This window comes from Capra hircus, unplaced genomic scaffold (assembly GCF_001704415.2).
Source record: "Capra hircus breed San Clemente unplaced genomic scaffold, ASM170441v1, whole genome shotgun sequence".
In the NCBI taxonomy this organism is placed as follows: Eukaryota; Metazoa; Chordata; class Mammalia; order Artiodactyla; family Bovidae; genus Capra; species Capra hircus.
In genome coordinates this window covers 1-21,645 of record NW_017191291.1, presented here as the reverse complement: position 1 = coordinate 21,645, position 21,645 = coordinate 1, and the positions used below count along the sequence as shown (strand labels likewise).

The following is a 21,645-nucleotide window of genomic DNA, read 5'->3' as shown; positions in this document are numbered from 1 at the left end:
ATTACCTCTGGTTTAGACCTCTGCTAGCCTCTATCAGGGTGTATTTGGCCTAGAGGCAGAGGAAACAGGCATTCCTGCCACCAACACTTCCCTGCCCCCTTCCACTAAGGACCTTACCACTCAAATCCTGAACCCCACTCTTCCAAGATCCACCCTACTGACTGAATGAAAATAGGGGCTGAGAGTTGGAGGCAATGATGCAATAATCCAAAATATTCTTACTTCTCTATATGTGTGTTGTTAAGAATGTGCCTAGATTACAGTTAGGAGCTTTAAGTACAAGATCCAATGATACTTTGAACTCATAAATCAATACTCTCAACACGAAGCAGTAAGATGACAGCAGTAGACAAAGAAACTCACCTCCATCCTGGGATCCCTAGACATCAAGCAATGAGCTGCTTGAAGGCTCTTGCAATACAGATGAGCAATCCTGTTATTCTAAATCATCTTTCTTCTTTCCTCAGTAGTTGAAAGTTGGCTGCAACTGAATAATAGAACAAAGTCTGAGCTTCAAAATCATGCCGTGTCTGCTGCTTCTGGGTCCCTTTGATTGTAAGAAATCAGCTTTGAAGACTACATGAGGAGCCTCTGATGTGATCTAAGCTTGTCATTTTTCGTTGTCTTTTAAAAAGCATTCAAAAATACTTAGATTCTGTTTTTAATTTTCAAATTTTCTCTATTCCTAGCTCAAGATTTCTATTTACCCAAAGCAAACAGGAAATATCTCGGAGTAGTATATCCCAGGCCATGCCTGGGATAGGTCAGGTAGTCATGGATTTTGTATCCAGTGTATGGTGTTTCTAGATTAAAATATTTTCAAAGGTCATGTGATACAAGGCTCCCACTGCTCTGGCTGCATTTGATTATGCTCTGGTAGTCCTTATCCGCTAACTCTATCTCAGAAATGTGGAGTGCTCATGAATGCAGTGTCTGTGGCTGAAACTACACACCATCCCGCATGGCCGTCCGGCTTCATCTTGCTATTGTCGAATGGCAGAAGGAGAACGCTGCGACCAGCCCAGTCCTCCCCGAGAGCCGATGTATTATTCACAGTCGGTCTTAGTGGTTGGGCCTTCCATGAGTATATGTGAATCTGATGACCAGCTGCTACGAGTTATTTATCCTGAAACTATTTAAAAGAACAAAAAAAAATCCTTTGAGCAAACCAGTATCTGCAGAAGCTTCCTGTTGGTGTTCACCAGTAGCCTTTGCTTGTTTTTCTTGCCCGTTATGGGTGAGTGCTGTTTTTTATCTAGTTTTCCCATTGACATAGCCACGTAATCAGCATAGACTGTTGTTGATTTGTAAACAAAGGACCTTTGCTGTGCTTTCAGAATATTTAGAAAACTCTTGCCAGTTGATTTTCTAAAGATAATTCTCATGACAAATTTTAAAGCATACTTGATTTAAAGAAGTATAATATTTTAAAAAAAATATCTCATGCTTTCCCTAGACTTTCTAGCTGTAGTTTGGCAACCTCTACCTAGAGATAAAGAAGGGCCAGAAAATTTTAAGAAAATTCTTTATCATTTGCTTAAAGACTTAGCCTTTTCCCCACCTTCCACCTACTTTCTAAAGGAAGAAAGTTCACTTGAAATTGTAAATGTTTTAAAGAATAAATGTCAAATACATTAGGTACTAATGCTTGATCTATGCTCCTCAAAAATAATTTCTGAAAGTTATGATTTTGATGAAAAGTATAACCTTACATTTAAAAAATCTTAAGTATGAAAAAAAATTTTTTTTTAATTTTTTTAATTAAAAAATCTAAAGTATGAATACCAAAATCTCTATGTGGTAGGATTACAGGTAAATTTTATTTTCTTAATAGAGCAGTCCCTTTATTCCTTCTCTAGGGGATCTTCCCAACCGAACCAGGTCTCCCCGCATTGCAGACAGATTCTTTACCTTCTGAGCCACCAGGAAAGCCCTTCACTTTATTAAACAGATATTTATTGAAAGTACCTAGTAGGTGCAATGAGCTATGCTAGGTCCTAGACTGAAAAGGAAATGTAGAAAATAGTTGGATATGTAGATTTTTGGTCCCTGACTGAGCTTGTAGCTAGATTCTGTTACTTATTAGTTGTGCAGCTTTTGGACAAGTTGTTTTAACTTCTCTGTTCCTCAGTTTTGTCCTCTGTGAAAAGGTGACATTAATAGCACAAGTAGGGTTGTGAGGATTGTGGGAGTTTTGTTTTTTTTAAATTATCACTTACATAGTACTTATGTGCCTTATACTGGCTCTAAGCACTTTACAAGTACTAATTCATTAATTGCATGCAAAAGATTTAGAAATATTTTGTGTTATAAATGGTGGTAATTACTATGAAAGATAGGAAAAGAATGTAAGAAAGGACAACTTTCCTGAGATAAGATAGGCAGGGAAGAACTCTCTGAGAACATACTTTTCAAACTGGAGCCTGAAGGATGCTAAAGCAGCCGAGCAGAGAGCTGGGGCAGAGTGTTCTGGGCAAAGACCAGAAGATGGAAAAAACTCTGTGTGTGGGAAAGCTGAAAGGACCTAGCTTAGGTGATGAAAGTGAAGATGAAAGAAGTGGATGTTTTCAAGACAGTGACATATTTGGGAGGAAAAATCAACAGAACCCAGCACTGTGCTTGTGAAGGTACTTGAAGGTGAGATTAAGAATTTGAATTTTAAATCTGTTAAAAACTAAACCCTTGTAGAAAAATAATAGCACTGTTTCCCTTACCCTTTTCTTATACTGATTAAAAGCGCAAAGCTTTTATTTTAAAAAAATATTTATTTTTGACTGGGCTGCCTGAGGGCTTTTTCTGGTTGCCAGGAGTGGGGTACTCTCGAGGTGGAGTGCGTGGCTTCTCATTACAGTGGCTTCTCTTGTGGAGCACAGGCTTTAGAGCACGGGTGCAGTAGTTGTGGCTCGTGGGCTTAGTTTTACCAAGGCCTGTGGGATCTTCCTGGACCAGGAATAGAATCCTTGTCCCATGCATTGGCAGGCAGATTCTTAACCACAGGAACACCAGGAAAACTCACAAAGCTCTTTAAATAGTTCTCAATTAGACTTCCCCCAAGTACCTGGTGGCTCAGAGGTTAAAGCGTCTGCCTCCAATACGGGAGACCAGGGTTCAATCCCTGGGTCAGGAAGATCCCCTGGAGAAGGAAATGGCAACCCACTCCAGTATTCTTGCCTGGAGAATCCCATGGATGGAGAAGCCTAGTAGGTTACAGTCCACGGGGTCGCAAAGAGTCGGACACGACTGAGCGACTTCACCACCACAAGTAAAGTGAATATTGCCTAATCCAGTGTTAAAATGCCAACTTGTATTGGGCAGTTTTAGTTGCTATATTAAAATACTGGAAGTGACACCATATACAAAGTAAATAATACTCAACATTTAGCTTTTTATGATAGGCTTGTATAGGCTTGAAAAGTGAAAAATGTTAGTTAATTAGTTAAGACTCAAGTGACGTATCTTGTCACCCTCTCAAGTAACATCATTATCTCAGAAATGGAACTTTAGTATAGTGCTGAACAATTTAGGACAGGAAATAATCACCTACTCAAAAGATAACAGAACTTTGCATCTAAATAATACTTTTTAATCGAGAGTATCTAGCCACATTACAAACTCTAAGAGACTTCATAAACACTCTTGGAGATTTAACAGATATCTTCCTTTAACCTCATGGAATAGGTTGAAGGAGAAGAAGCAGTTTAGCCAAAATTCACAGCACGTCATTAACAAGAGAGTTTAGTTTCTTCAATCAAGTTAGGTGGGAAGTAAAGAAAATGATTATTTATTGAGGGTATACTATGTGCTGGGCCCTTTGTGTATGTTGTTGTTGTTCAGTTGCTAAGTCATGTCTCTTTGCGACCCCATGGATGCAGCACGCCATCCTCCCCTGTTATTCACTGTCTTCCGAGGTTTTCTCAAATTCGTGTCCATTGAGTTGGCGATGCTACTTAGCCGTATCCTCTGCAGCTCCCTTCTTTTGCCTTCAATCTTTTCCAGCTTCAGGGTCTTTTACAATGAGTTGGCTCTTCACATCAGGTGGCTGAAGTATTGGAACTTCAGCCTTAGCATCAGTCCCTCCAATGAATATTCAGGGTTGATTGCCTTCAGGACTGACTGTTTTTTTATTTTTTTACTTGACAATACTGTATTGGTTTTGCCATACATCAACATGAATCTGCCACGGGTGTACATAAGTTCCCACTGACTGACTGTTTTGATCTCCTTGCAGTCCAAGGGACTCTCAAGAGTCTTCTCCAGCACCGTAACTTGAAAGCATAAATTCTTCAGTGCTTAGCCTTCTTTATGGTACAACTCTCACATCCATACATGACTGCTGGAAAAACCATAGCTTTGACTAGACAGATCTTTGTCGGCAAAAGTGATGTCTCTGCTTTTTAATATGCTATCTAGGTTGGTCATAGCTTTCCTTCCAAGAAGCAAGCATCTTTTAATTTCATGGCTGCAGTCACCGTCCGCAGTGATTTTGGACCCCCAAAATAAAATCTGTCACTGCTTCCACTTTTTCCCCTCTATTTGCCATGAAATAATGGGACTAGATGCCATGATCTTAGTTTTTTGAATGTTGAGTTTTAAGCCAGCTTTATCACTCTCCCCTTTCACCTTCATCAAGAGGCTCTTTAGTTCCTCTTCACTTGTATCTGAGGTTATTGATATATCTCCTGGCAATCTTGATTCTAGCTTGTGATTCATCCAGCCAAGAATTTCCCATGGTATACTCTGCATGCAAGTTAAATAAGCAGGGTGACAATATACAGCCTTGTCGTACTTCTTTCCCAATTTTGAACCAGTTAGTTGTTCTATGTCCGGTTCTAAATGCTGCTTCTTGACCCACATACAAGTTTCTCACAAGGAAGGTAAGGTGGTCTGGTATTCCCACTTCTTGAAGAATTTTCCACAATTTGTTGTGATCCACACAAAGGCTTTAGTTTAGTCAATGAAGCAGAAGTAGATATTTTTCTGGAATTCTCTTGCTCTTTCTATGATCCAACAGATGTTGGCAGTTTGATCTCTGGTTCCTCTGACTGTTCAAAACTCACCTTAAACATCTGGAAGTTCTCAGCTCATGTGTTGAAGCCTAGCTTAAAGGATTTTGAGCGTAACCTTACTAGCATGTGAAATCATTTGTGTATATCATCTCATCAATTCTTTCTTTGCCCCCAAAGATAAATACTGCATCTCCCCTCCTTTAGGATGAGGAAATGAGCTCAGAGGAGCAGCTGTGATACGTCAGTCTGATTCCGCATCCAACCTGCTTCCGCTCCTATTAGATCATGTGTCACAAAATGGAAGAGAAAGAGAAGCGGTCAGATTCAGCATTTTAAAAAAATGTTTTTAACATGAATTAGCCATAGGTGTACACAGTACCCTCCCTCTTGAACCTCCTTCCTACCTCCCACCCTTTCCCACCCCTCTAGGTTGTTACAGAGAGACTCAGCATTTTTAAAAACAGGATTGGTATTTTTATCAGTTATCCTGTTGTTGCTATAACAAATTTTCACAAATTTGTTGCTTAGTGGCTTAAAGCAACAAAAATTTCTTATCTTTTGATCCTAGAGGGCAGAAGTCCAAGAATAAGGTTTCTCTGGCTAAAATTAAGGTCAGCAGGCTGTATTCCTTCAACAGGCTCTAGGGGAGAATCCCTCCCGTTGCCTTTCCCAGCTTCTTAAGGCTGTCTACATTCCTTGGCCTGTGACCCCTTCCTCCATCTTCAAAGCCAACATCAAAGCATCTTCAGTCTCTTTTTGACTCTGTTCCTCCTGCCTCCCTCTTCCCTTACAAGAACCCTCGTGATTACAAAAGGACCCCACTCAGATAACCCAAGATAGTCTTCTCACCTCAAAAGCCCTATCTTAATCACATTTATAAAAATCCCTTATGACATGTAAAGTAGTATTTTCAAGGCTTCTAGGGACAAGGATGTGGACATATTTTGGTTCCATTACTTTGTTTATTACAGTACTCTTACATTTTAGAGAGTTCTTAGAAAACTAGGATCTATGTCTCATCATTTCTTCCGCAAACAGTATCTCATAGTTCCAGGGGGGATTATCATCCCCAAAGCATCTCCTAATGTGGAGCAAGTTTGTTATTCCATGGAGCAAGTTTGTGGAGATACAGTAAATACTGGAGGGAGGACATAGCTCAAAGTGGAAAGTTTTTTTAAAAAATAAAAAATGATAACTATTGATACATGAAATCACATTGGATGAATCTCAAAATAATTATGCTATTTGAAAGAAGCAAGTGGCATTAGTAGTAAAGAATCCCTCTGCCAATGCAGGAGATGTAAAAGATTCGGGTTCAATCCCTGGGTTGGGAAGATCCCCTAGAGGAGGGCATGGCAAGCCATTCCAGTACTCTTGCTTGGAGAATCCCTGTGGACAGAGGAGCCTGGTGGGCTACAGTCCATGGGGTTACAAAGAGTCTGACATGACTGAGCATCTGAGCACCAGCACCAGACCAAAATTAAAAAAAAAAGTACATATTTATGTAAAATTCTACAGAAAGCTAACTAATCTATGGTGACAGAAAGCATATCAGTGGTTGCCTAGGTTTGAGATGGAGGTTGGGGGAGGGATTTCCAAGGAGCACAAGGAAATCTTTATGGATGAATATGGTGACTGTAATTGATAGTTTCATAAATGTATATGTATGTCATATAAACATCAGACTTAACAAACTGTGCACTCAAAGTGTGTGCTGTTTGTGATTTGTCAGCTATACATCAATAAAGCTGTTTAAAAAATTCATGGAAAGAAACTTTAAAATCTACCGGGGCACACAGGAACTTCATAAGTGAGGTTATAGAGTCAGGGGGAAACTGTATCACACTGCCATGACCTTATCTATACAGCTCTTTAGAAATTTTTTTTAAAAAAGTTTGGTGAGTGAATGAATGATTGAACATATTTTCTGGAAGCTGTATTTTTTTTTTTATTATTTTTTGATCATGATATATGGCATGTGGAATCTTATTTCCCTGACTGGGGATTGAACCTGTATTCCCCGCATTGGAAGTATGGAGTCTTAACTACTGGACTGGCAGGGAAGTCCCTAGAAAATGTAAATATCACATTCAGATGTTGTCATTTCAGGATGATTGAAAATTTGCAAGTATACCACATTTAGGAGTTTATTTTGCATGTTCTCCCATCCTAATCATGGCATGTGAGGCCCTTGGTGAACTGTGGCTGCCCCTCTCTCCAACCGGTCTTCCTGCCACACCTCGACTTGAAATTCATGCTTCAACGATGCCAAGCTCTTTACAGCTGCCAAACTCACTGGGTATATTATGTCTCCATAAAATGTGCTGCTGCCTCCTCAGCCTGTAAAATGTCCTTCCTCTCTGGCCTCGTGGGCCAGGAGAGGTCATCACTTCCTCCTCTGCCTCCTCTGTCCCTTGTGTAAGCTTTCTTAGTTGTGCTTTCCCGCCGTACGGTCAGGTATTGTTTCACATCTGTCTCTGTCACTAGCCTATCTGTACCCCCAACCTTGATATATAGCAGACTCCACAGTTACTGCATGGAATTAAAATGCCCCAGGAGACTTCCCTTGTGATTCAGTGGCTAAGATTCCATACTTGCAGGGAGCCTGGATTCCATCCTTGGTCAGGGAACTAAGAGTTCTGCATGCCACAACTAAAGATCCCACATGCTGCAACTAAGACCTGGCAGAGCCAAATAAATAAATAACTTTTTAAAAAACACTCCCAGTATGTCATAGAGACAAACATCAGCGCCATTAGAATGTCTGTAGGAAGGACATCTAGCAGAAGAGGAGTTTGGATGTTGAGAGAGGAAAGGATAAAGAAGTCATGAAGTTGGTGGCAGTGATTCTTGCAGCCCAAACTAGAGAAAAATTTCTCAGCGGGAGGCAGAACCACTCAGGAGGTTTCAGAAATGTGTGGGGTATTTTGGGTCGTCATAGTGCCTGGACTAGTGGGGAAGAAGTTGCTGCTGGCATTTATTATCTGGAAAAGTGAAAGTGAAGTCGCTCAGTCATGTCCGACTCTTTGCGACCCCATGGGCTGTAGCTTACCAGGCTCCTCAGTCCATGGAATTTTCCAGGCAACAGTACTGGAGTGGGTTGCCATTTCCTTCTCCAGGGGATCTTCCCAGCCCAGGGATTGAACCCGAGTCTCCTGCAGTACAGGCAGACGCTTTACCGTCTGAGCCACCAGGGAAGCCCTTACTACCTGGAGACCAGTCTGAAAGAAAGGGACAGAGCAGTCTTGTACATAAAATCAGTCACATCCAGTGCCGATAGGGGCCTTCGTTAAGAAACACTACTCCAAAGGTGAAAGTGTTTTCTCGGTGAAGACTGAAAATACTCCTCTTCCTTAGTGCTTCGAGTCAGAGTGAAATGATTCAGTGAAGGCCAGGATCCTCTCCCCCAGCTACAAGCACTCACTTTCCTTGGCCCCTGTCTGCCTCGCAGACTCCTGAGCTCCGCTCTGCCCACCCCTGCACTTCATTTCTTCTGCTCCTCCAACAGCCCCACTCCTTTCCACCTTGGGGACTTCCCTTCATGCTCTTCACTCTACTTAAAAAGTGTCTGTTCCACCTTCCTTCTTTCTACCTGCTTCTTCCTTTTTAAAAGAATGTTTATTCTGTACTGGAGCATAGTTGATTAACAATGTGATAGTTTCAAGCATACAGCAAAGAGATTCAGTTATACATATACATGCAAACTCTTTCCCCATTTAGATTGCTACAGAATATTGTTCTGTAATATTCCATTGCCTGTGCTATACAGTAGATTTTTCCACCTGCATATTTCTTACTGGTCTTCCAGAATCTTCCCTCTTGTCCTGCAGTAGTTCTGGTTCATGTGATATGAGGCCTTCAGAGCACTCTGTGTGAAACCATTTGGGTGGTGTTTCGGTGGCTCCCAAGAGCTCTGGTACCGTAGTCCTTTATGTCTCAGTGTGGATGAAATTCAGCGAGAGGTAAAGTGATCGATAAGAAGGGATCTATTAGAACTGGATGCTTGTGAAGCTTAAAAGCAGTCTTTTTCACAATCAAAGGAAAAGTAGGGAGGAGGAGAAAAGCTCTTTCTTGAATAGACATCATGCTTCCATTATCAGCTCCTCCTCCAGGCTGAGCAGGACAGTTTTCTTGTCCCTTCATGGTCAAGCTAGGTCCACAAATTGTTTTTTATGTGTTCAGTGGGCATGTCCTAGGGATCATTAACTTAGCTCACTGGGCAGGATGTGCCTCTCATGCCACCATCGTTTTATTGTTTGGGGGCATGCCTTGTGCCCCTGCTGCCTCGTTTTGTCGCTTAGCAAGCCTGCTTGGTTGTGTGTGCCTCTCTTGAGTAATCATTAACTTCCAGGGTCTCCCATAATTTTTCTACTTACAATCCCCTAGTGGGATTACCTATGTAATCACCTACTTTATCCCTTTACTCTGTCCCTCTCGTATCTCTTTAATGACATTGATCACAATTATGAAATTTTGGTGGGAGAAAGGAGGGAGAGTGAGGAGGAGGAGGGGAAGGAAGGAAGGAGAAAGACCCATCTGGCTGTTTGATAAGAGGGGAAAGAGCACACATGTTAAGAAAAAAACCAGACTCTTAGCTCACTCCTTGTTAACTGAGGACCTTGACTAACTTTTCTAAATGATTGAAACCTTGGTTTTCTCATTCACAATATGAGGATAAAGGGTATTTGTGGGGATTAAATGAGGTAAATATAGAGAATGGTTTGCTCAGTGTCCATCACATGGGGAGGTGCTCAATGATTGTCCAGTCTTCTTTCCCCTCCTTCCTCTTCTCTAGCAGAAGGACACATACATATCGAAATTTAATTGAGAAAGTTGGACTTAAAGGTTAGCCTTTATACCTTGCATGACAGTGTGGAGATATCTCTGAGCCACCTAAACAGGTTCGAGGGACTCTGAGAACTCATGAATGTCTTAAAGCCTGATGGTCAATGTTACAGCCTAACAGCAGACCTGGAGGCTGCCAGCTGGCAAAGCAATCAGTCACGGGCTCTTACTTCACATGGTGCCATGTGTGAAAGAAGCTGCAGCGGGTGGGCAGCTGTAATCGGCTGTGAGTAGAAGCAATGAAGGGAATTTACAGACACTAATGTGGAGTTGTTGCTCAGTCTTCTTAAATTCAATAGTCTCAAAAGATGTGCTCTTTTCTGCACAACCCCCCAGCAAGCGAGCTGGCAAGTATCTGTAGGATGACTACACTCAACTTCTTGGGAGGAATTTGAGCTAACTGGGAAGTAGGACATCTCCAAAAGTTAACTGAGTCCTTTGCGACTCTGATTTCCAGGTCCTACTGAGGTCCTACTCAACAAAATGGAAGGACGGTTTGGAAAGTGTCAGTGACACCTGTCTGAGGTGGAGTCTAGTTATTATTAAAGGTAGAAGGAATTCTAAGTGAATACAATTTAGATTTGCATGATTCCCTTCTCAAAGGGAATCTCTGGGCACATTTGCAATCCCATAACTAAAACTGATAACAGCATTATAAAACATGGGTATTATCTTCAGAGGAGAACTTCTGAGTACTCATACTATCCCAGAGACAAATTAACTCTTAGAAGTCAGGCAATAGGGGAGTCATGAGAGTCTTGCTTCCTTTCTAAGCAATCTACCCTCCTAAGTGACCTTCGGGAAAATAGGGTAGTAAGTCTCATTGTGCAGCTTCTTTCACACATGGCACCATGTGAAGTAAGAGCACTTGACAGTTTTGCTAACAGGGAGACTCCAGAACTGCTGTTATGCTACGATGCTAACCATCTAGCTGAACTTTAGAGAACCCCAGGAGTTAACTCTGTTACAGACCACAATTGTTTCCTGATTAAAGCCCTGAACCACTTCTCTTTCTCAGACAGGCTTCTTACACTTACCTTCTTTCTTCCACAAGCCCTAAAGGTTGCCAAACTCACCTGTCTTTACCAATCTTGTCCTGATTTAGGAGAAAAAGTTTGGCATCCTGCGGCTCCCTCAGTCCAGAAATGGTTGGTCATCCCAGCTTAGGATGCATTCCCTCACCCCCGCCAGACTCCGAAACTCTGTGATCCCCTCACTCCTAAGCTATTAATCCCATTTCATATCTAAGTAATTTTTATACAAAGCCACCAGAAGGAAATGACAGAGATGTGCCCTTATGGAGGGGATATACAAATCCATAATAATTTTTCTTCATTTTTAAACTTAAAAATATTCCTGTTTTTCTTTAATAGAAAATGTGAAAGTAGCAAAAACTGTAGAGTCAGAATGCTTCAAATTCTTTTTTCAAGTGTTAATAGCTCAGTTGTGTCAGACTCTTTGCAACTTCACGGACTGCAGTCCTCCAAGCACCTCTATCCATGAGATTTCCCAGGCAAGAATACTGGAGTGGGTTGCCATTTCATTCTCCAAGGAATCTTCCTGAGCCAGGAATCAAATCCAGGTCTCCTGCATTGCAGGCAGATTCCTTACTGTCTGAGCCACATGTTTTATATTGTTGGGTCATAATATACAAACGGTTTTGCCAACATGCTTTTTTCCACTTAACACCAAGAATATTTCCCTGTGTTATTAAAAACTTTGAAATAAATACCTTTTTTAAAATAGTTATATCCACTCTATAGCTATACTGTAATTAATCATTTCCCTAATGACATTTATGTTGTATCCAGTTTTTCAATGTTTTAAAATAACCTAATAGTAAACATTCTTGCTCGTATTTTAAATTATTTCCTCTTGAAATAATTCTTAGGTGAGAAAGTATTAGGACAGAGTATAAATATGTTAATGCTCTTAATATATGTACTAAATTAGTTTCAAAAGGCATATATTCTCATCAACAACCTGGGAGTGATATGTTGATATATACTCTGCAACACTAAATAGTAATAATTTAAAAATCTTTGTCAAAAAAGTAGTTTCAGTGTTGTTTTAATTTGAAGTACTTTGATAACTGGTGTGGTTGGACGTTTTTCATACGCTTATTGGCCATTTTTATTTCTTTATTTGTGCATTATTTCAGTAGTTTGCTCATTTATCTATTATCTACAGTATGACCAGTTATTTTATTATGAGTAACTAAAAAGTAATGAACATATTATAAAATGTTAGAACATTAATATTTATAGTTTTATTACATTTAAAAATTTTTTTAATTTATTTATTTTTGTCTGCACCAGATTTCTTTGCTTTGCAGAGGCACAGAGTTTCATTGGCTTTTGTTTGTTATAGAGCACAGGCTGTAGGTATGTGGGCTTCTGTAGTTGCAATGCATGGTCTCAGTAGTTGTGACTTGCAGACCTTGGAGCTCACAGGCTCCAGTAGTTGTGAGTATGGCCTCAGTTCTCCATGGCATGTGCAATCTTCCAGGCCCAGGAGTGGAACCTGTGTCCCCTACATTGGCAGGGGGACTCTTTACCACTATACCACCAGAGAAGTCCATAACATGCTCTTCAAAGAACTCAATCCAATACACTGAGAATATCTTTCTATGCCAACCAGCCATAGTTTTTAATGGCTACATGATATTCCATTATATGGATTAATAAGAACTATTTTCACCAATCCTCCGGACATGTGTCTAACTTGTGTCTAATGTTTCCATATTAAAAATGATTGTGTGATGAATGTAATGAACATCTGGTTCATTTATTTTGGGCACTTGTCCAATCATTTATGTAAAATCCTAAAAATGGAATTATTTGGTCAAGATGTACAGAGGTTTTTTATATGTATTACAGAATCTCCCTCCACAATGGTAATACCAATTTCCAGCCCCAACAGCAGCACATGAAAGAGATAATTTCACAGACTCTCACCAACAGTATTATCATCCTTTAAAATCTGCAATATAATAGGCAAAAAAGATGTCCCATTGTTTTAATTTACATTTATTGAAACACTAGTGAAGCTGAAGTTCATTTGTGGGCTCATTGTGGTTTTTTGAATTTCCATTGTAAAGTGTTGGTCCCTGTCCTTTGCCTTTTTATCAGGTTGTTGCCTTTCTTTTTCCTGTTGGGTTGTTTCATTCATTGTAAGAGCTCTTTAAATATGAAGTATTTAGTACTAACCCTTTGTCAGTCACATATGTCTCCATTTACCATTTTCCTTTTGACTTCACAAGAGGCAGTATAGGGAGAGACTATACTGGCTCTGCTATTTACCAGCTGTGGTGGGTGCTATATAGAGGCCCTATTCAGAGGCCCTTTACTAAATAAACATCTCCCAGCTGCCTGTGAGACTGGCTCCTAAGGATTACAGCTGCCCTCCTCTCTGTGGAGTTTGTACTAGAGGGAGCTGCCATACCTGGGGGAGTTATATTTCGGCCCATCCGATAGAGGAACAGAAAGTCAGCACCCTTCTCTAAAGTGAGGTTTATGCTCTAGACTCTAGAGCCCTCCGTCTATGAATCAGACCAAGGCTAAGATTTCCTTGGAGTTATTCTTGCTCAGCTCTTTTCTGTCCCTATCCCCTTCACTGCTCTTTATATGTTCCTCCTGTAGAGGTCTCAATAAATCCTGTGGCTCTAAATCACTGTCTCAGGATCTGCTTCTAGGGAAGCCAACCTTATATTCTGTAAAATGGGGTTAATATTAGTACCTATTTCACAGGGTTGCTGTGAAGATTAAATACTAATTAAAACAATAGTAATAGCAAAAAGTATATAGTATTTATATGCACTAGGTATTGTCCTAAGCAATTTACATGTATTAAATCATTTAGTCCTTATATCAGTCAAGGTACAGGTATAATCCTTAAGTATGTAAAGTGCTTAGAACTGTGCCTGGTGCATATTTAGCATCAATTAATCTTAGCTATTATTATTGATTGATTAACTCTCCATTTCAGATCACAGATTAAGCCTGTTAATAGGCTGTTTCCTCCTGCATTTTGAGGTCTCCTTCCCATTCCCCTTTTCTTAGGTGTTCCTTTAGAAAGCTCCTTCCCCTTAATTTTTTCTGCTTTATTCCAAAAGGTAGAGCTGCCATGCTTACATTCTTGCTGAGGAACCTCCACACCCATCATTCTTTCTTTCAGTAAAGGAAGCACTGTTATTATTCTCTGATAGATTTGTTGGAAATGGAAGCAACAGGTGTTATCTACCTGGTTATTCAAATTTGTATTGGTTCAATGGTATCATTTATAACTCATGGAAAAGTCCGGCTATCCAACTTCAGCTTTGAAAAAAAAAAGCTAACCTTGATCTATCCTGAAAACCCAGGAGGTTTAAGGTTATACACACTCATTGCTCTCTTCCTTCTGCAAAGCACTGGAAAAGGTCCAGGAAGCCTGTGTTTCAGGGGGTCATCTAGAAATGTGCAGTAAGAACACCACTGCTGTTTTCCTAGGATCCAGCATAGTGTTTGCCACACAATAGGCACTTCAACCTATATGTTATTGAATAGATGATTGATTGAGTTTACAAGGTGAGAAAAAAATGACATCAATAGTTGTTTATATGTATTTATTAATATTTACCAATTAATATAGTCACCATTTCCTTCCTGCATCCTTAACTATCCATCTAAGATCATTTTCCTTCTTGACAGAGAACCCATACAGCTTCAGTCAGGGAGGCTCTGTAATGGCAAAGTCAGTTTTTGTTTACCTGAAAACGCCTTTATTTAATCCTCATTTTTGAAAGATATTTCCACTGGTTAAATAATTTGAAACTGACAGTCATTTTCTCTGACCATAATATCAAAGATATTCTTCTTCTGGTTTACTTTTTTTTGCAGTTGCAAAGTCACATGTCTGCCTCATTTTTGTTCCATTGGAGGTAATTGGTCATTTCTCTCTTGATGGTTTTAAGGTTACTTCTTTGTCTTCAATGCTCTGCATTTTCGTTATCTCATGTCTAGGTGTAAATGTTTTTTTTAATCCTGCTGAAAGTATTATCTGGTTTTCTCATCTTAGAATTTTAATCAGACATGTATTAAATCTTCTCACTCTACCCTCTGTGATTCTTTTATTTGAAAAAACTAGTTCAGTTCTATCTTCCAATTTGCCAATTCCCTTCAGCATGTCTAATCTGCTGTTAAAACCTGTCAGTGAATCCTAAATTCTAATTATTATGGATTAAAAAAAATTTTTTTAAGTCTAGATTTTTTAAAATCTGCCATTCTTTTTTGCAGAACTTTGTTATATTTTCTTTTATCATATTAAACATACTTATTTATAATCCATGGCTATAATCCATTTCCTCCAGTTCCTACAGGTGTCTTCACAGATATCCCAATCAGCAACATTCGTCGAGTCATTGCACAGCGGTTAATGCAATCTAAGCAAACCATACCTCATTATTACCTTTCTATTGATGTAAATATGGGAGAAGTTTTGTTGGTACGGAAAGAACTTAATAAGATGTTAGAAGGAAAAAGCAAAATTTCTGTCAATGACTTCATTATAAAAGCTTCAGCTTTGGCATGTTTAAAAGTTCCTGAAGCAAATTCTTCTTGGCTGGACACAGTTATAAGACAAAATCATGTTGTTGATATCAGTGTTGCAGTTAGTACTCCTGCAGGACTCATCACACCTATTGTATTTAATGCACATATAAAAGGACTGGAAACCATTGCTAATGATGTTGTTTCTTTAGCAACCAAAGCACGAGAGGGTAAACTACAACCACATGAGTTCCAGGGTGGCACTTTTACGATCTCAAATTTAGGAATGTTTGGGATTAAGAACTTCTCTGCTATTATAAACCCACCTCAAGCATGTATTTTGGCAATTGGTGCTTCAGAGGATAGACTGGTTCCAGCAGATAATGAAAAAGGGTTTGATGTGGCCAGCATGATGTCTGTTACACTCAGTTGTGATCATCGTGTTGTCGATGGAGCAGTTGGAGCCCAGTGGCTTGCTGAGTTTAGAAAGTATCTTGAAAAACCTATCACCATGTTGTTATAATTAATCCAAGAATTTCTAGACTCTCCTAGGTCACATTGTTTCATTCTTACGAAGGTATTAATATGTCATTAAACGGTGGTTCTCTTTTTATTTTAAGGTTAACCAGTTATTTTTGAGTCTGTCCAGATAAGTTATTTGTAATGGGCATTACTGAATTTTTTAAAATGCCAATTACATCCCAATATTATGCACATTTAATAAACACCAGATTTTAAGCTGTGTACTCCAGGTCAAGGGGCCTGTGGCATAGCCCTTTGGTAGTATGGCCTTCCACTGGAAATGCAGAGGTAGAATTGTGGTTCCCTATTGAGACAGGCACATAAAAGTAACCTTGATGAGACCTTGAGGCTTTGAAATTTAATTACCTCAAATGTTTTGATTAGATTTGAGAAAAGAGAAGTCAGGAAAATTAGTTCTTTTGGAGAAAGGATTTGAACTGAAACTTGATTTTGGAATTTAAACCTAGTTAAAAATTTTCTGTTACATAAATCTTGGCTTATCACGGATGGGAAGCATGGAGAACTTGAAGGAAAATATGAGAAAACTTTAAAAGTCAACATTTTCATAGGACTGTTCAACCAGCTGTTCTTTGTTTATTTTTCTATGAATTCAGAAATGGTTGTTTTCTCCTCTTGAGATGAAGATATAAATATGAACCAGCTCCTTGGTATAAGTGAGAATTTGTGTGTGTATCTATTTAAATAATTTAAATGTGTCATTGTGAGAGCAGAATTCTATAATAGCCTCAAATAAAAGAATATGCTTATAGAATTTAACAGAGTGAACTTGTGAAAGTAGAATTTTTCCTGTAAAATTAACTAGTGGTTACTTGCAGATGAACTTAATTACTAGGATTTATTACTTAAATACTTGAAAAACTTGTATCAAGTAACTGTGGAATGGAATAAGTGTATATATGTAAATATGGTTCCTAGTGAGATATGTGCCAAAGTCCATTTATCATCAAGTTGTGTCTGAAAAGAAAAAGGGGAGAGATACACTAGTGGATAGTTTGGAGTGATAAAAGATGGTGACTGGGACAAACTAGTCATTTGTACTTGGATAAAATGGAAAATGTTAAATGTGTATAAAAAGAAGTGTTCTATGTTTTTCCACCCCAATGTTGTCTCATGTAAAATAAGAAAACCCTAAAATCCTGTCAGAGAGAAAAAGATTATTTAGGTTGTTTGCTACCTTATCAGCCTAAATATTTATTTTCCATTTTCTTACAATTTGCCTTTCTGTAGGGGGTTGGGGGTGGTGATATTCAGGATAATAAAAATGAATTACAAACATTATCACAGTTCTAGACTTTCTATGGAATTGATGTGATTTAATAAATAAATTTGGAATTATGAAAAAAAAAAAAAAGAACTTTGTTATATTTTCTTTTATCATATTAAACATACTTATTTATAATCCATGGCTATAATCCATTTCAGTTTTAAAGTCTTTATGTATTTGATTCTGTTATCTGAGATTTTTTAATTCATTTTTGTTTTTTTTTTTTCTGTTAATTCTTATACAAGATGTCTTGTCTCTTTGTATGATTTGTAACTTGACTTAGAGTTCACTTTTCTTGTAAGTTTTTCTGTAGAAATGTTTGGGATATGGGTTAAGTTGGTGTTACAGTCAACTTGGGTTGACAAAATACCATTAAGTAAGATGCCACAACACCTATTCTTCCTAGTTCTGAAGCCTGGTAATGCAAGATCAAGGCGCTGGCAGACTCAATGTCTGGTGAGGGCCCATTTTCTGATTCATGGAAGGCCATCATCTCACTTTGTTTCACATGGTAGAGGGGTGAGGTTGTTCTCTGAGGTCTTCTTTATAAAGGCTCTATGCTCATTCGCAAGGGCCCCATTCTTAGGACCTAATTACCACCCAGAGGCCTTATCTCCAGATACCATCACACTGAGGATTAGGTTTAAACGTGAATTTTGCAGGGACACAGATATTCAGCCTATAGCATTTAGATTTCTCTAAACGCGACCTGGTTTACCTTTGCCAGCTATGTGAGAGTACCACCTCCATCCTACTGTAAGGCTGCTTATAGGTAACTTTCTCTTGTAGTCTTCTGGAAAGAGGCTGAAGAGGCCTTCTGGGGGATCCTGACTTTATGTGTGGAGTCTCTTATGAAATTTCTCATCTTGGCAGGAACCTGGGCTTGGTTTCTTCTTTCTATGCCTCATGAGACCATGACAACTAAAACTCTAATTCATCTGGTTTAGCCAAGACAAAGCTTGGTTTTCAGCATTCTGCTTATCTCTTACCGGTTTTTGGCTTCTGAGTAATCAGTCCTTACTTTCATGCTAGCTTATTAACAAATTTTCTATTTTGTAAAAAAAATACTTAAAACCATTTTAAGTTGCTTTCAGTCTGAGAGTGGGACTCTTTCATTACTGTCAGAAATGGAAGTCTACAAAGCGATTTTCTTCCAATTTTTTATTCTGAAAAATTCCAAATTTCCAGAAAAGGTAAAACAATAATATACGAATAGTATAGTACAAGAATAGTGTGTATATACTATAGTTTAGTATATATACTATATATATATACACACATATACGTATAGTATATAGTACAAGAATAGTATTATACAATAATACTCTTGTACTATAGTACAAGAATAATATTATACAATAGTGCGAGAATAGTATCTCTCTCTCTATATTGTTGTTTAGTTGCTAAGTTGTGTCCAAATTTTTTGCTACTCTATGGACTGTAGCCAACCAGGTTTCTCTTTCCATGGGATTTCCCAGGCAAGAATACTGGAGTGGGTTGCCCCTTCCTTCTCCAGGGGATCTTCCTGATGATCCAGGGATTGAAACCTGCATCTCCTGCATTGGCAGACAGATTCTTTACCACTCAGCCATTAGGGAAGCCCTACACATACACACACACACACACACCTCCGTATATCTTTATCTAGACACACACACACCTCCCCATATATCTTTATCTAGACCCATTTGTTAATACTTGGTTTGTGTTTCTCTCTCTTTTGCTGAGCCATTTGAATATAAGTTGCAGAAGTCATGGCTCTTTACCCTTAATATTTCAGCTTGCATCTTCTAAAAATAAAAAAATTCTTCTATATAGCCATAATTCCATGTCATATGTAAGAAACTGAATGGTAATTCCATAATATTGTCTAATATACAGTTTATATTCAAAATTTCCCAGTTGCTTTTCAACTGTCTTTTATAGTCACTTTTCTTCAACTCTCTTTTTCTCTCTCTATCCCCTACCCGCCTCTGATTTAGAACCCCCATCAAGATTCTTGAACTTTTCCTGGTCTGTTTTTGGTAACAATAATGCTTACCAAGAGTCTGGGTTAGTTGTCTTATGCTGCTGCTGCTAAGTCACTTCAGTCGTGTCCGATAGAATGTCCTCAAATTCTAGATTTATTCCATAGTACTTTTTTTAAAAAATATATAAACAGATGAAGTTATTCCCCATGTTTAAAATCCCTTACTGGCTTCTATAACATTTAAACAATAAAGCCCAAACACATTTCCCTGGTTTACAAAGGCCTACTGGAACTGTGGACTTCCGTGTAGCTCAGACGGTAAAGCGTCTGCCTACAATGCAGGAGACCCAGGTTCGATCTCTGGGTCAGGAAGATCCCCTGGAGAAGGAAATGGCAACCCATTCCAGTTCTCTTGCCTGGAAAATCCCATGGACGGAGGAGTCTGGTAGGCTACAGTCTATGGGGTCACGAAGAGTCGGACCACGACTGAGCGACTTCATTTCACTTCACTTCACTGGAGCTGCAAGCTCTCCTCAGCCTCCTTCCAGCTTTCTCAAACACACAAAGCTACTCCTCACATTAAAATTCAGTCCTTGCATTGGAGGTTCCCTTCTGCCTAATGTGCTCTTCCCCCGAGTTGTGCTGGAAACTTGTCTCTTTTTGATTATTAAAAATCTCAGTTTGAATACTGTCTTCTCAGAGTGGCCTGTCTTACCTTTGACACTCAATGTAGAGCTGTCATTCAGTCACTCGCACATTCCCCTGCTTTGAATTCTCCTCATTGATATCATTCTCATTTATTTTAATTGAATTCCAGGAGGGCAGGGCTGTGTTCTGTCCCTGCTCCATTACTATATTCCCAGCACCTAGGGCTTCCCAGGTGGCGCCAGTGGTAAAGAACCTTCCTGCCAATACAGGAGACATAAGAGATGCGAGTTCAATTCCTGGGTTGGGAAGATCCCCTGGAGAAGGAAATGACACCCCACACCAGTGTTCTTGCCTAGAGAATTCCATGGACAGAGGAACCTGGTGGGCTACAGTCCATGAGGTTGCAAAGAGTCAGACAAATTGAGCTGTACACACAGAGGAAACAGTTCCTAATACATAGCAAAAACTCAGTAAATATTTGCTGAATACTGTGATGAATAAGCTGAAGGCTGAGGGCTAAAAAGAAGCCAAGCATTTAAAGAGCCTAGGGGAAAAAACTTGCAGAGGGAACTGACAGGGAAACACCCTGAGAGAACCCTGAGGCTTAGTCTGTTCTAGGGTCTGAGGAAAGTCCTGTGTCCATGGAGGGAAGTGAACCCTCTGGAGGGAGAAATTCAGGAGAGTGAAGAGGTGGGCAGGGGAAGATGGAGTAGGGTTTTGTGGGTCATGGTAAGAATTTAGATTTTATTTTAAATCAAATGAAAAAGCCACTAAAGGTTTTCAAGGAAAGGAGTGACATAATCTGATTTACACCCTTTTAAAAGATATTCAACTTGAGTAAGATGGAGGTAACTAATATAAGTGACAGAAAGTCATACGCGTAAGAGAAGACTTCAAAGGGGAAAATGAGGAAATGATGATTCATTTTGGACATGTTGAATCTGCTGTACTTCCTTTGTGGCTTTCGAATCAATACCCAAAAAGATGACTAAGAAGGGATTATAATACCTGAAATAGTTCAGTTCAGTTCAGTCGTCAGTCGTGACTGTCTCTTTGCCCCATGAATTGCAGCACGTCAGGCCTCCTGTCTATCACCAACTCCCGGAGTTCACTCAGACTCATGTCCATTGAGTCGGTGATGCCATCAGCCATCTCATCCTCTGTCGTCCCCTTCTCCTCCTGTCCCAATCCCTCCCAGCATCAGAGTCTTTTCCAATGAGTCAACTCTTCACATGAGTGGCCCAAAGTACTGGAGCTTCAGCTTTAGCATCAGTCTTCCCAATGAACACCCAGGACTGATCTCCTTTAGGATGGACTGGTTGGATCTCCTTGCAGTCCAAGGGACTCTCAAGAGTCTTTTCCAGTACCACAGTTCAAAAGCATCAATTCTTCAGCGCTCAGCTTTCTTCACAGTCCAACTTTCATGTCCATACATGACTACTGGAAAAATCATAGCCTTGACTAGACAGACCTTTGCTGGCAAAGTAATGTCTCTGCTTTTGAATATGCTGTCTAGGTTAGTCATAACTTTCCTTCCAAGGAGTAAGCATCTTTTAATTTCATGGCTGCAATCACCATCTACAGTGATTTTGGAGCCCCCAAAAATAAAGTCTGACACTGTTTCCCCATCTATTTCCCATGAAGTGATGGGACCGGATGCCATGATCTTCGTTTTCTGAATGTTGAGTTTTAAGCCAACTTTTTTCACTCTCCTTTCACTTTCATTAAGAAGATTTTTAGTTCCTCTTCACTTTCTGGCCATAAGGGTGGTGCCATCTGCATATCTGAAGTTAGTGATATTTCTCTCAGCAAACTTGATTCCAGCTTTGTTCTTCTTTCCACCGC

The 21,645-nt window shown here is 39.4% G+C and overlaps 1 pseudogene across 1 annotated transcript; it reads left to right on the top strand.

The window, feature by feature from the left end:
* The first annotated feature begins 961 nt into the window (after window positions 1–961).
* Window positions 962–16,560, top strand: LOC108634876 (annotated as a pseudogene). The gene is made up of 2 exons (XR_001917710.1): window positions 962–1,043; window positions 15,199–16,560. The product of XR_001917710.1 is annotated as a dihydrolipoyllysine-residue acetyltransferase component of pyruvate dehydrogenase complex, mitochondrial pseudogene (transcript).
* Window positions 16,561–21,645: the final 5,085 nt, after the last annotated feature.